Below are 13,294 nucleotides of genomic sequence, written 5' to 3'. Positions count from 1 at the left end.
TCATTTTCTTTCTAAACCCTCTGCTTTATGTGGTTTAACAATTACAATGACATGTTCCTAAACTGGAAAGAATAAAAACCAGGGATTTGATGAAGTCAGATATGCCCCTTCTTTGGTGCTGACTGAATTCAAACACAGGTGGTTAGTTCAGAAAAACCTGGGAGTGACAGGGGACAGGGAGCTGTACTAAATCAGAATGAAGTGCAGCAGTGCAATTGCTAAATCATACCAGAGAGAATATAAATAGTAACTGGGAAGCTTCAGCGTGGAAAATAATGGGGTAAGTGGCACGATAAATTAAAAGGGTTGTCTGTGTGATCAAATCTATTCCTTTGCTGTCATGATATCCCACAACTGATAAAGATCTGTCTTCAAACAGTTGAACTTTTTATTCCCATTGCTTTTCTTTGGAGGTTATTCTGAACTTCACTCTGCTGTTGTTTTGAAAGTTTCTGCAAGTCTGGAGCCTCAATTTATTTATGACCAGTGTATGCCCATTTTGAGATCTTTCTTTTTATAAACTCTAACCTGCTATTAGCCACATTTAGTGAAGGTTTTAGGGCATAATTAATCCCCTACAAATATGTGTGTTCTGTTATGCTAACATTGTCCCTTTTCTTTTTTATTTTTAACTTACAGGAAAGCAGAATAATATGCAAAACCAAGATGAAACATGTTTCAGGTCTACATTACAATTCAGACAGAAATTTAAATCAGCTGAAGACACCAGAATAAAATGCTCTGTAAGTGTTCTACGCTATCAGTTACTCAAGGGATACTTGCAGGTAACACGGCTTTCAGTGCACATTGCTTCCTTTGCAGCCTTTGATGTGACCTTGTGAAAGGTAGGTTCCCTTCAGGAATGTGCTCTGAGGTCTGAGGCAACTCAGCTGGAACTGTGGGAGCAGGGTGTTTCCATAGACAAGGTTCCAAACTTGCTCTTGCTCTTAAAAAAGAAAGAATATCACGGTATAGTCTGGTGATACTGAGAATACAAATACCCAGTATCAATTGTGCTGTGAGAGTGTCATTTGTGCCTTATATTCCAATTAAATGAATTAAATTTTTTTCAGGTCCTTTACAAAATTAGATGTAGAGAGTGTCCAAACCATCACCAGTGAAAATGATGCCAGTTGGAACACTTCTAGTGAAAAATTTGGTTTTGAGAGAACAGGTATTTTCGTTAAAAAGTGTTCACTGACCTCCAAATATGCCTTCCTTGCATAAACCCAGAAGCCTTAAAAGCAAAAGAGACTTGACTGTTGGCAGTTTGGGGATTATTCCTCTCCCTTTCCCCCAGCGTTTTCCAATGGAAAATATTCAGGGTTTGGGTTTTCAGCCCTTTGCTGAAATGTCAACATTTTCCAAAGGGTGAAGGAGGGGAAAAGAGAAGAAAAGAAAAACATGTTCTGACCAGCTCCAGTCAGAGCCAAATGGCTCAGTCCTGGATTTGGTCAGGGAAGTATGCTGGAGGGGAGAAAACGGGAGTGTCTTGGTTCCACACATAGCCTGGCTGGGCTGAGGGCTGCACATCACGATCCATTTGTGTGAGTCATTACGGTCTCCATTTCCCCAGGACAGTGTGTGGAGTAGCTTTTAAGCACTCCAGGTCAATATGTCACTCGCAAGCCACAGCCACAGCCACTTGGGCTCTCTGTGCGCATGTGGGATGCACACAGGTACACTCTGGTCAAGACCTCCAGTATTTCCATGACATCTTTAACTCACAGAGACAGTAACACCTGCTACCTATCCAGACCTGAGAATTCAGCTCTCCTCCATTCGTAAAAGAGGAGAAAGGAGAAGAATGGCATTTGCCTGTAACCATACATGATTGTCTGTGTCCTCTGCCCAGGTGACACTGTTTTGTGCTGTGCAATGCCTGGAATTTAGCCTTTGAAAGCCTGGGCCATCTGTGGACCAACTGACTCTAGGTAGGCAGAAATGCTGGAAGAGCCAAAATAAAGGCTGCTAACGTACTCGTGCACATACATGTGCCATCATCCTTCTGAGGGAAAAGGAGTGGCTTCATGCAGTCCCCACCTGCATGCTCAGCCTCTGGAAAACTCTCCCTGCAGTTGGGCACCTTCAAACCTGAGAAAGACCAGGGCCATCTCTGCAGCTGCCTCTCCAAGGTGTCTCCCACAGCTGCAGTTGGGGGAAGTGGTAGATGGATACATATCCAGGCTAGGTCTTTGTCCCCCTCTAGTGACTCAACTGCAATTCCAAGTCCTACTCCCTCCAAGCAAGATGGTGATTTTTCTAGGCCAGGATGTTTCCTTTCTGAAGGCCAGTAGGACATCTAAGCACCACTGGCAAGTCATGTATTTCTACACACTCAAACATTATCCATTGCAAATGTAAACAGTAATTTAGGAGCCTGACTTTCTGTTCTAATAGGCCACATGTGCCTGCTTCCCTCCCATGGAAGATGGCCGTCACAGGCTTCACATGAGACCCCATGCCTGATCTTCCCAGGAGGAGATCCAGCTAGGACCACTGCTACCAGTGCAAAAGCACATGCTCCCAGTCTCTTGTAACCAAACCCTTGCTGAGTCACAGCCCAGTCACCCTTACGCTTAGCAAGTCGTGTCAGCCATCTGTCACCAGCACATCCTCCTCACCGTGCTGTGACTCCATGGGGAAAACAACAGGAGGCAGATTATGTTTGACTAAGGATCCAGGCTCTCGTGCATTTTGGCTTTGAGTAACCCCTGGATTGCCTTCTAACCAGTGGCGAGGCCTTTGGCTCCTCTTAATTTGGCCCTTTGTCAGGGAAGAAAGTGACATTCAGGTTCAAACACTGGAAGCTTTGCCTGACTAATAGTGACTCCAAACAAAGCTGACTCAGATGAGACATGGATGGCATTGTACAAAATGTCCCTCCTACAGACAGATCATCTACACGGGGCTCCACACTGGTGTTCTCCTCCAACCAGTGTTTAAAAAACAGCACTGAAATATAATGAAATATATATAAAATATATATAACAGCACTGTTTCCTAAGGCCCTGTCCCACCCACTGTGTCAGCTAAAGGCTGCAAGAGCAGCCTTGCCATGTCTCTTGTCCTAATGAACACCCGTGCTTCTCTGTGTTCAGCCATGTGCTAGAGGTGCAGCCCTGCAGGGCACAGCCGAAAAAGACAGGATTGCTTCCTGCTTGTGCCTGTGTAACCCACCGGATGAGGCACTGCCCAGGTACAGGAGCCAGACTGGGGGTGTGTAAGCAGTTCAGAGTAAGGAGTCACAGGGGATTTCACAAAGCTAGGTCCCTGCACTGCTTACCACAACCTCCCCAGGCAAGGCTCCCCAGCCTCTTCTCTCGTGCCTGAAAGTCTCATGCCTGGAAGTCTCATGCCTATCAGCTCCATGAGGGACAAATCACCCACACCAGCAATCTGACCATCCTACTTTTTCCTAAGGCAATGAAAGAGTACAGAGTAGATGTGGCCTTTTTGTTCTGGTGGAAAAAAAAGGGAACTCAATGCCAGGCACAGATCCCAGGCTGTATAGTTCAAATCGCGCTCAGAGCACATAATTTCCATTTGTGTTTGTGTGCACGCAGGGCAAGGGTGGGGGCTGGCGGGGGTGTGTGTGTGTGAATATAAGAATGTAATTGTCATAATTTAATCCAAAACTACTTCTTGGAAGGAAAAAAATCAGGCTGACACAAAACAGCATGTTCAGTTATAAACACCACATGAAAGAGCCGTATTATGTTCTGCTTGGTAACTGACATAGAGCGCTAACATTCTCAGCTGCCCACTACTGGGCAAAGGCCTTTCCCAGTCTCTCCCTCACCCCCAAAACAAACCCCCCAGCCAAACTGCAGTGCAGATACCAATTTCTGAGGCCGCAGAGAAATTCCACATAGAAAGTTCATCATGGGCAGAGCAGGCTGGCTGGCAAGCAGAGCGGCACGGAGCACATAGATGGCCATCTGGGACTCGCTCCCAGCTGTGCATGCACATCTGCAAGGCCATGGAGAAGTTGGCACGCACTGTGGGAGCTTCAGAGGGGCTTTTCCCCCTAGATTTCCCGTAATGGGACAGTGTATTCCTGGAGCAACATGCCTTGCTAGAGTCAAGGCTGCTCCTCTCCAACCAGCTCAGGGGTTGCAGAAGTAGCAGCCATCAGGAACGGTCTCAGGGCTCCCAGTGCCCATCCCTTCTCCTCCTAGGTCTTCAGCTGGAGTGACTCATTCCATGTAAAAGAAGCACAGTCATTCTGGCTTAGATCCTCAGGGGTGCTTACCTACCTAACTCTGGATGGCACTGCACCCCTCAAAAAGCAACCAGGAACACGGGAGATCTGATAATTCAGTCAGTATTCTGTAATTCACCAGGCAGAATCACCCTTCTTACTTGTGGGGCCAGGAGATAATGTGAAAATGCCCTTCCAATCCTCGCTGTCCCCTGTGGTGGGGGTGGTCAGGGTGTTGTCCTAACTAGGGGCTCCACAAATCACTGACTGGAGAGTTGTCGTATCAGAATATCACAAAATAAATGCCTTCTGCTTGCAGAATATGTTTTTTAGCTTGATGGTAACCTTTATTTTTCGTGGGGCTGGGTGACATTATTAGCACCCGTGCTTACTGCTGAAGTGAAGCATCTTTGTTGCAGCGTGGGTGGGAGATGGGTTATCGTCAATATGGAGCAGATCTAGAGAATGACTTCTGTTATTTACTTCTTTTCTGTTCTTGTAGGACATGTGACACAGTTTAACAAAGATCTGCTTAGCAGAAAAATCCAATTAAAACCTGAACTGTCCTTCGGCTGTGCTTGGCACACTGCCATTTCAGCACTCGAGTGCCGTGGGAATAAGGTGGAAGAAGAGTAAAGTGGCGGCACTTGGGGATGGCGTGGCGGGCGCTGCCTTTTGCCCCTGGGGATGGTCGGTCTTGGCGTTGCCGGCCGTCTCCCGGGACAAAAGGTTTCTGCACACCAGGAGCTCCACTCCCAGCGCCCCGCCCGAAAGGTGGAATTGAACCACTCTGTCGCTAGACAGCTACAGGTTTGAAGCCTGCACCCCAGACCACTGAGGGTCATCCGGGCAATTTCCTACGTCCACTCAACACCATATATGAATTCCCCTAGGTACTTTGCCCCTAGGTAAGGGTGAGCAGTGTTTTCCCCCAAGAGCGCGCCCTCCGCCCTTTCCCAGCGCGGAAACGTCCCCCACGGAGCAGAGAGCGCGGCGGCGGCGGGACAGAGGGAGGGGGCGGCTGGCGAGGCCCCGCCGCTATCCCAGAGACACCCGGGCGCTCATGCAAATACAAGGGCGCTGATTGGCTGTCCCCGAGGGAGGGGCGGGGCGCCAGGCGCTCCGGGAAGGGCCCAGGACGGCGGGTGAGTCACGGCGCTTCCCAGAAGGAGCGGGGCCGCTCCGCGCCCTTCCCGGAGCTCCGGGACCCTTACAACATCGGACGGGGCAGCTTGTGCAACAACGGGGGCGGCCCGGGCCCGGAGGTGTGATGCGAGGAGACCAGGGCACGGGCTCGGTTTGAGCAGTACCTTTTTTTTTTTTCTTTTCTTTTTTCCCTTTTTTTTTTTTTTTTCTTTTTTACCTCCAGTGGCTAATGCCAGATACTTTGGAGGATGTGAATCTCCCATGAGATACATCTCAGAACAATAATATCCTCTGGGAGGAAATTCCTCCCTGGCCCCCAGCTGAGGATCAACTTATGCCCCGAAGTATGAGGATTGAAAACACTTGTAATTTTATCCCAGTGAGTGTAACTATAGAGGCTATTTTCATAAACCCTTGAAGAATTACTCACTTATTTGCCTCGAGAGATTCCTCTGAAGCAGAGCCATTTCTGCAAATGCATGTGGTTTCCAGTGATTTTTAATTAGATAATTCTTTTTGGTGTAAGCAACAAAAAACCCCCTAGGCCCATTCCCCCTCTTGCTCGCCCTGGGGAAGCTTAGACTCAAAATTGGTACTCAGTGGAGCAGTATCACAGTAAAAGTGGTACAGGACAGAACCAGAGCCGCAGCCCGAAGCTGGGAGCAGTTTTGTAGATGTCAGCAAAAGAAAGCAAAAAGTATATGGTGGGGCAGCACCGTTCCCACTCACACCCAGGAATGCTGCTGGGCACAGCTTTGCTTTCAGTGCATGGCTTCAAGTCATGGCTTACCCTCTTGGAGCTGAACCAGCTCAGGTATGACCTGGCCTGCTGACTCCCCAGACAGACATGAGCATATCTGAGGCCTTACTGTTTGTAGTGAGCAACTTCTTTAGCAACTTAAATGGGTTTTTTTAAGAGCACCTCAACCTAGAAGCAGGGCTCTTACCAGAAGGAGATGGTTTGAGAGCTGCTTCTGTGCCTGCCAATGCAGGGCAGAAATTTTTCTTTGTTTCCTTGCTTTGTAGGAGTCACATTCCTCAGTACATTCCTATCTCTTTACCTGATACTTATCCCAGTAGCAGGTGGTGTAATTTAACAAGTGTCTTTTGTGCATAAAAATGCACGGGGTGAGGATCTCGGGGTGTGCATAGGAGGAGGTGGAGGGAAATTAGTCATGAGGAGGAAGAGAGGAAGAGGTTAGCACGGGGGTTGAGGAAATCAGGTGTCCGAACTACCCCGTAGGCTTCCAGCCAAGTCCATCCTGACGTCTGCCGGAAGAGGCACGCCAGCTCAGAGATATGCTCCTGTCAGCCCATCGGCATGTGACCCTGCTGACCGATTCAGGCTGAACGAGAATGGCTGAACGAGAATGGCTGCCAGGGGTCGGAGCAGACATTCCTAGCTTCTGTGCTTCGCGTTCAAGGCTCGGCTTGACACCACTTTCACTTTCTCTTTGCTTTCCTCTCTAGCATCAACCTTTTCTGGATCTCTTTCCCTGCAACACTTCATGGGAAGGCTTCTTAGTGTGATAGTGCTGCTTTCATCTTCTCTCTCTTGCAGCCTCCAGTATTTTTAAGCAGGGATGTCTGTCTCTCATGGCTTATGATAAATCTGCCTGTACTTTCCAGAAAAAGTATGCCAAGCACTGAAGTCCAAATTAAAAATAGTATCCAGACAAAATAAGTCCAGCCGAGGAACCAAAGGATCCACCAGAAATGCCAGCTCCTAAAACTTCCCTTATTCTGCAGCGAAGGGAGATCCGGAGATAATGAGGGCAGCAGTTGCTAAAGATCAAGCAGTAGAGGAAGGTGCCTGAGAGGGTCAGCAGCAACATAGGAAATGATGTGGACCTCGGAGCTGATGGGGAAGCAGTAACAAAGCAGTTGTGAGAGTTTTCTCCTTGACCGGATGCTGGTCTGTCTAGCTTCAGGTCTGCTTCTGGAGCTGAAGCTGTGCTAGCCACTGACTTTCCCAGCAGAGGCTGAAAATAGCATTTCCAGGACCTCTGTGTGTCTGGTTTTTAGTGGCCTTTGTCACCTCTGCCCAGAAGGGACTGTGGATGACTTGCTGTGCCTGACAGAGGTGCCATTCTCCTTCTGTGAGGAATGGGGGGGCAGGTACCTATAGGCAATACTTGGTGCAGTTACTGCAGCTGCTGCTCCCTGTGCCTATGAGGGCCCAGGCCTGACCAGGAACTGGTGAATAGACCTGGCTGCTGGCTGCAGGTAATGGTCATTTCATAACTTCTGATTAGATTTATAAGCCTACAAGAAAGACCAGTTGGTAGCTCCTAGGATTTCTGAAAGCGTGTAAATAAGTGAAGAGACCTGTTAATGCTTCTCAGCATCTGATTTGCCTTATAACATTTCGTGGAAATCCTGTAAGCATTCGGCGTCATCTTTAGATCAAGTGTCTGAAAATCTGACCCTTTGCTATTAAAAGTTATAGAACAAATTCAGTTTATCGGCTTAATGATGGAAAAGCTTGCTCTCCTCAATAATGCTCCTAATTAAAGCATTTCTCAGTGTCTTTGGACCTGATTCTCTACCTTATGCAGAGAACTACACTGTGCCAAATGGGTGCAGAGCACTGCCAATTTAGGTTTGATTCAATGCCCATTCAAGTTAATAGAAATCCTCCCACAGAAATCGACAGGATTTGGTTCAGACCCCAAAGTCAATGGGATATTGTGATTTGGCAGAACTTTATGCCCACGCTGCACCAGTATAAGCACATATTCAAGGTACAAAGCCTTGGAGAATTTGGAAGGCCATTGTAAGGGACTTCTGGGGCAGACTGTAGCCTAGGCTAGTTAGGCAATTCACAATGCCTAGGACTTTCTGACAAAGAAGCTTTAAAACAAATTAGTCTGAACTTTTCCTGTTCATTTTTTATAGCACTCTTACAGCTTAGCAATACACTTTTTATCTTTGTGTTGGGGTTTTTTTCTGTCCTAGGCTGACAGAACATAAAAGCATCTGCAATGCTTTGCTCTTACTACTTCTTCCAACCACCAGAACCTGATTTGTGTCAGAAAAGATAAGCCTAGGTCCCTACAGTATTAAAATAATTATTTGGTGTAAGGTGGGGGATGAGGAGGGCTGTTATTCTTAGCAGCAGCAATGAAATTTCAGCAGCTGATGACGTCAGTGCTAAAATGTCAGTGTGAAACAGGCTGGAACAAATTAGGAGTGTGGTGTCGTCACTGTGAGAGCCACGCTGCCCTCCAGAGGGACTGTTGTTGGATGCTGCAGATGCAGTTCAGGAGATTTGGGGGGGGGGGGGGACAGACGCTTGTGAGAGCTTCTCAGAAACTTACAAAAAAGGCAGCAACGAGCATCTCAGTACCAGAAAGGTCAAAGAAGATGCTATTCGAACACTCCTGCCCACTCAAAGCGTGAGCTCACAGCAAGGGAAGGGCCACTTCTACAAACCAGATTCCAGGAACTAGAACAGAAAAAAAAAAGACAAAAACCAAAATAAAATTGGACATCTTCTACTCACTTAAAAAACGGAGCTAACTCAATCTCTGATGACACTCCTGTGACTCAAACTGAAGAGAAATTTGGCCTGAGATGACTTTTGTCATGGTGTGCTGCTTAAAAGAGGGCAATGTGCTTGGAGTAGAGGTGATCCTGAGGCATTTTATTACTTAACTGTGCTGTTGCATTTGAAGAATGCCTTCAGTCCATCCAAAAATGCTGAACTCAAGGTGCAGAGAGCTTTAATCAAAACGGGGTAAAATTCCAAATGCATTCATGCTCGTCCTCAAAGAGCCCACATTTCTTGCAGATTTCTTGGCTAGTCTCAGGTGCTATTGTTAGACCCAACCCCATGTCAGCGCAGGGCATGGAGCCTTGCTTAGAGGTCCTGATAACTCGGGGTCTTGAGGCCTGCATCTTTTTGGTCCAGCAGTTGAACTGCCATATCTGCAGAGGTTGGTGGGCTGTGGGATGTACTGTCTTGCGGGACTGACAGGGAGGATTGGGACCATCCTGGCTTTCTTCATGGAGACCTGCAGTATTTTGTAGGAAATATGGGAAAAGTCGGTATGCCCTGCATTAGTGTTTCCAGAGTACTAGTACTGGTACCAAAACTGCTCTGTGTTGTTTCACTCCTTTTTAGAACTGCCTGTCTTGTAGCCACAGGGATGGATGTGGTTAGAGCAGACAGATCCATCGAGACGTGTGCTTATCTATCAATCGTACCAGCTGTTTCTGGCATGCAGCAACTGACTGACCACAGTAAGGAAACGAGGATGTAATCAGTTAGCAAAGCTCTCCTTTCTCAGCAAGGACGATAAGGATTGTTGGCAAACCCACAGAGAGTTACGGGAATAGAGGAATTGGTGTGCTGAAGTCACTTCCTATCACTTGGGAGTCCCTGTGCTCAGAGCATTGTGTTTGCTTTCCTAGTATGGGTCTCGGTGGTTGTCTGCATTAGTTCAGACATATAAGTGCACTCACCCTGTCCCAGCACACAGAAGCCCACCTGGGGAGATTGCCAACACAGTCTTTTACATACTTTCATGGGAAGGATTCAGACTGGCTGTGAGCAGACAGAGCGATTCTTTACACATCTTTACACCAGTAAAACACCTTGCTGCAGAGATTTTTGCAAAAACAGGCATGACTTAATCAATTCTGGGAAGAGGCATATGCCAACAGAAACACTCTTTTGCCAACACTGTGCTGCCACTAGAGGAGTATCAGCAATCCCACTCTTGTCAGTGTGGGCACTCCGCTTCACTGATTAGGTGCTGCACGGGTGGACAGCGCAGGAAGTTCCCAGGTGGTGAGGTCAGTGCTGAGGTGAGCCCCTGCTCTCTCATGTCAAGAAGAAGTGGTGGCCATTTCAGCTGCACCTGTATCAACAGAGAACTTATAGAAACTGGAGGTGAGCTCCTGAACATGCAGCTGGTTGCTGTTGCAGTCTGTAGATGAGACAGTTGTCCACTGTGCTGTATGTGGTCAACACAGATCTGATGATACCTTGTGAGTTTCTGGTGTCTTCTCTGAGGTCTTGACAGCCAACTCACAGAGTTGCTCACAGCCAACTGAGAGGGCCCCCACTGCAGCCCTGCATGGAACTAGTGCCTAGCACTGAAGTTAGGAGAATGTCATTAGATCAAAGCTCCCTTACCAGGAATGCTGAAGAGCCTGGACAGGCAGGTACAATGCCAAAAAGCATTGTGTTGCCACAATGTCAGCATTTCAGGTCTAAAAATGTGACTGACAAAAGCAGGGGAGCAAAAGATTGAGTACTACCTGTACTGCATCCTGTTTAGCCCAGATTTGCTAGAGCTTTGGGGATATAGGAATTAAATGTCCACAGAAAGAAAGAAGACTTATACTTTTCCTAGATTTATTGGGTGGGATCTGTATGAAATTGAGCTTTACTACAAATCCCCAGAAGACAGTATTTGAGACAGAATGACTTTGTTCTGGATGTGTTTGTAAATATCTGTCTATATTTTTAAGACTTACCACTGTAAGAGACCCAAGATGATCTGTGATTTCTGCAATCTCATCAGAGAGCAAGTGAGTGATTCCATGCGGTGGAGACATACAGGCCATGACTCACAGCCCTGAGTCACAGCATTGGGACACTTCAGCATTCAGAAACACTAGTAGTGACAGAAATCAGGATGATGAGCAAGCAGCTGTTACTCATTCTCAGCTGGACACTATAAGCATGTTTGTACCAGTCTGTGTGGCTCTGGCTCTTCTTTGCTTCCTCCTGCAGACCTGCAGTCATCTGGATAGCACAGTGACATAGCTCACTTAACATTTGCCTCTGGGCAAGGGATGATCAAGTCTAGTCTCTGGCTCCCAAAGTGTCCTGCTTGACTCTATTAGGCTCAGCACAGAGTTATCATGGCAATTTTCACTTTAGATTACTTCTTTCAACTCTGGAGATCAGCTCACGTTACAAACACAAATGCATTGATCATCACACAGAGTTAGAAAGTGTATCCCTATTTTCAGCTGGGGGGGCTGAGGCACCAAGCAGGTAGGCAACTTGCTCTTAGTGACAAAGGAGGTTTGTAGCAGAACCAGGACAAAACCGCAAGAGCCTTAAACTACCTCTCTTAATCTCTAACAACTGAGCCATATGCTCCATTGCATTCATCACTTCCTCATGAGGTGGCAGTTTGGATGAGAACAAGTGCCCAGGAAGTCACCCTGTTTATTCAGTCTCGGCCTCTTAATGCCTGTGGAACTTTTTATTGAATTCTTTTCATGGCCATCAACTTTGGTGCGGGAAATGATTCCAAGAGACAAAGACTCAGTTGTGTGTGCGCACGTGCGTGTGTGGCTGGGAGAGTGGAAGAATAAAAAATCCATTTCCAGATGGTTGAAAGGATGCATAGCACTTTGCTATTGGCAAAAACAACCTCTTTCATTTTCAGGATGTGTAAGTCACAGAATTGCAGCTGGAAAAAACTGGATAGAGAGGGAGGCAGTGGGGTAAAAATAAGAATGCGTAATGAAAAATAACCTGGCCAATATTTGAAAATCAAAGTGCTTAATTTTTATATAAATTGCGGGGGGGGGGGGGGCGGGGGGGTTGGAGGGGGAAATGTGCTTGCTTAGGAAGATCTGTATAAAGCAGGTCCAAATACGTATCATCTCATTTTCTTCTTAGCTTCTTTGCTTTGCATTCCCAACTGTAGCTTCACAGGAAATTCAGTCCCTGGCAAGCTTCAGCTCCAGACAGGAAACATTCTGAGGAATTTCTTCCATACAGGTACTATATTTGCTTGGAGGGTTAACATGTTGGAGATATTTACCATGGCTGGATTTAACTAGCAGGATATTATGCATGTTGATGGAGTTGCTGGGAGTGGTCTCTGTCTGCAGCCACCAGCATGCCATGTTTAAACAAATCGTGCTGCTCTGCTTGCCTGTGGGAAGATTTGCATTAGATCTGGGCCAGATTCTCCTTCCTCTGACAGCAGCATGGCCCAGCTTATGTCAAAGATATTTGCTGATGTCAGGGAATATCAGGATCAGGCCTGTGCAGCAGGTTTTTATCACACTACAAACTTGGTCTATTTGCATGTACAGATACTTGAAAACAGGCATTTTGATTGTAGTGACTGGAGCAGGGGGAGGCTTATGTGTGTGTGGAGATGAAGGAAGGTCTTTGCTCTTGCCTTTGCTCTCTGAGGGGACCAGACACTGAGAAGGGGGAACTCTGGCAGCACGTGGCCTTTCAGATAAGTGGGAGGTGCTGAGTGTGGCCACCTGAGACACAAGCCTCCTGCGCCCCTTGGGATGCTTTCCTACTGTTCACTGCAAGTTCAGTGCAGGCCTGCTCTGCTTATTAGTCCAGAGGAGTCTAAAAAACAAGTGTTACACATTTGGCAGCCACTCATCAGTGAACAGTGATGTGGTGGGTTAAACAGTTCTTGATGCACCCAAGAACAACATCCCTTTCTTATCAAAACACATGAGTGCTTTCAAGTCTTTAATGCAGTTCTCAGGATACAAAGCATGAAGAGAAAAGAGTGATCAGTCTGAATCACTGTCTCCCAAGAGAAACGTGAGGGTTTTAAGTACATGGCTGGGAACAATCCTATGCTGGCAAGGAAATGGACTGCATCACCCATCTCAGAGATCTATGATTCACTGCAAATACAGAGAACAAGCAAGAAAATGTGTAGTAACATGTAGTGGTACCTTGCCTGCTATTACAGCGCAGCCTCCAGCCAGAGACAACCCAAACGCATTTACAGGTGTTCTCTGGGAAGAGGCTTTTTCTGTGGGGAGCCATGAAAGACAGCAGGAATGCTTTCAAAGCCTTAAAGGTCTCTGTGACACCATGCCAAGCTGTGGAAATGTAACTGTGTGTGCAGTGCTGAAGCACAGATTTTTTTTAAGATTGTTTTTTTGGTTTCTGAGGCAGGAAGCACAAGTGCAGATCCTCCCATTTAATAC

The 13,294-nt window shown here is 46.9% G+C and overlaps 1 non-coding gene across 1 annotated transcript; it reads right to left on the bottom strand.

The window, feature by feature from the left end:
- Nucleotides 1–4,968: 4,968 nt before the first annotated feature.
- TRNASTOP-UCA lies at nucleotides 4,969–5,055 on the bottom strand. Its single transcript has one exon. It is a non-coding gene; the product is annotated as a tRNA-Sec (tRNA).
- Between the last annotated feature and the right edge of the window lie 8,239 nt (nucleotides 5,056–13,294).

Source organism: Corvus hawaiiensis, chromosome 3, assembly GCF_020740725.1.
Source record: "Corvus hawaiiensis isolate bCorHaw1 chromosome 3, bCorHaw1.pri.cur, whole genome shotgun sequence".
NCBI classification, from domain to species: Eukaryota; Metazoa; Chordata; class Aves; order Passeriformes; family Corvidae; genus Corvus; species Corvus hawaiiensis.
Note: the sequence above shows the minus strand (reverse complement) of the source record. Positions and strands in the feature narration are given on the sequence as shown.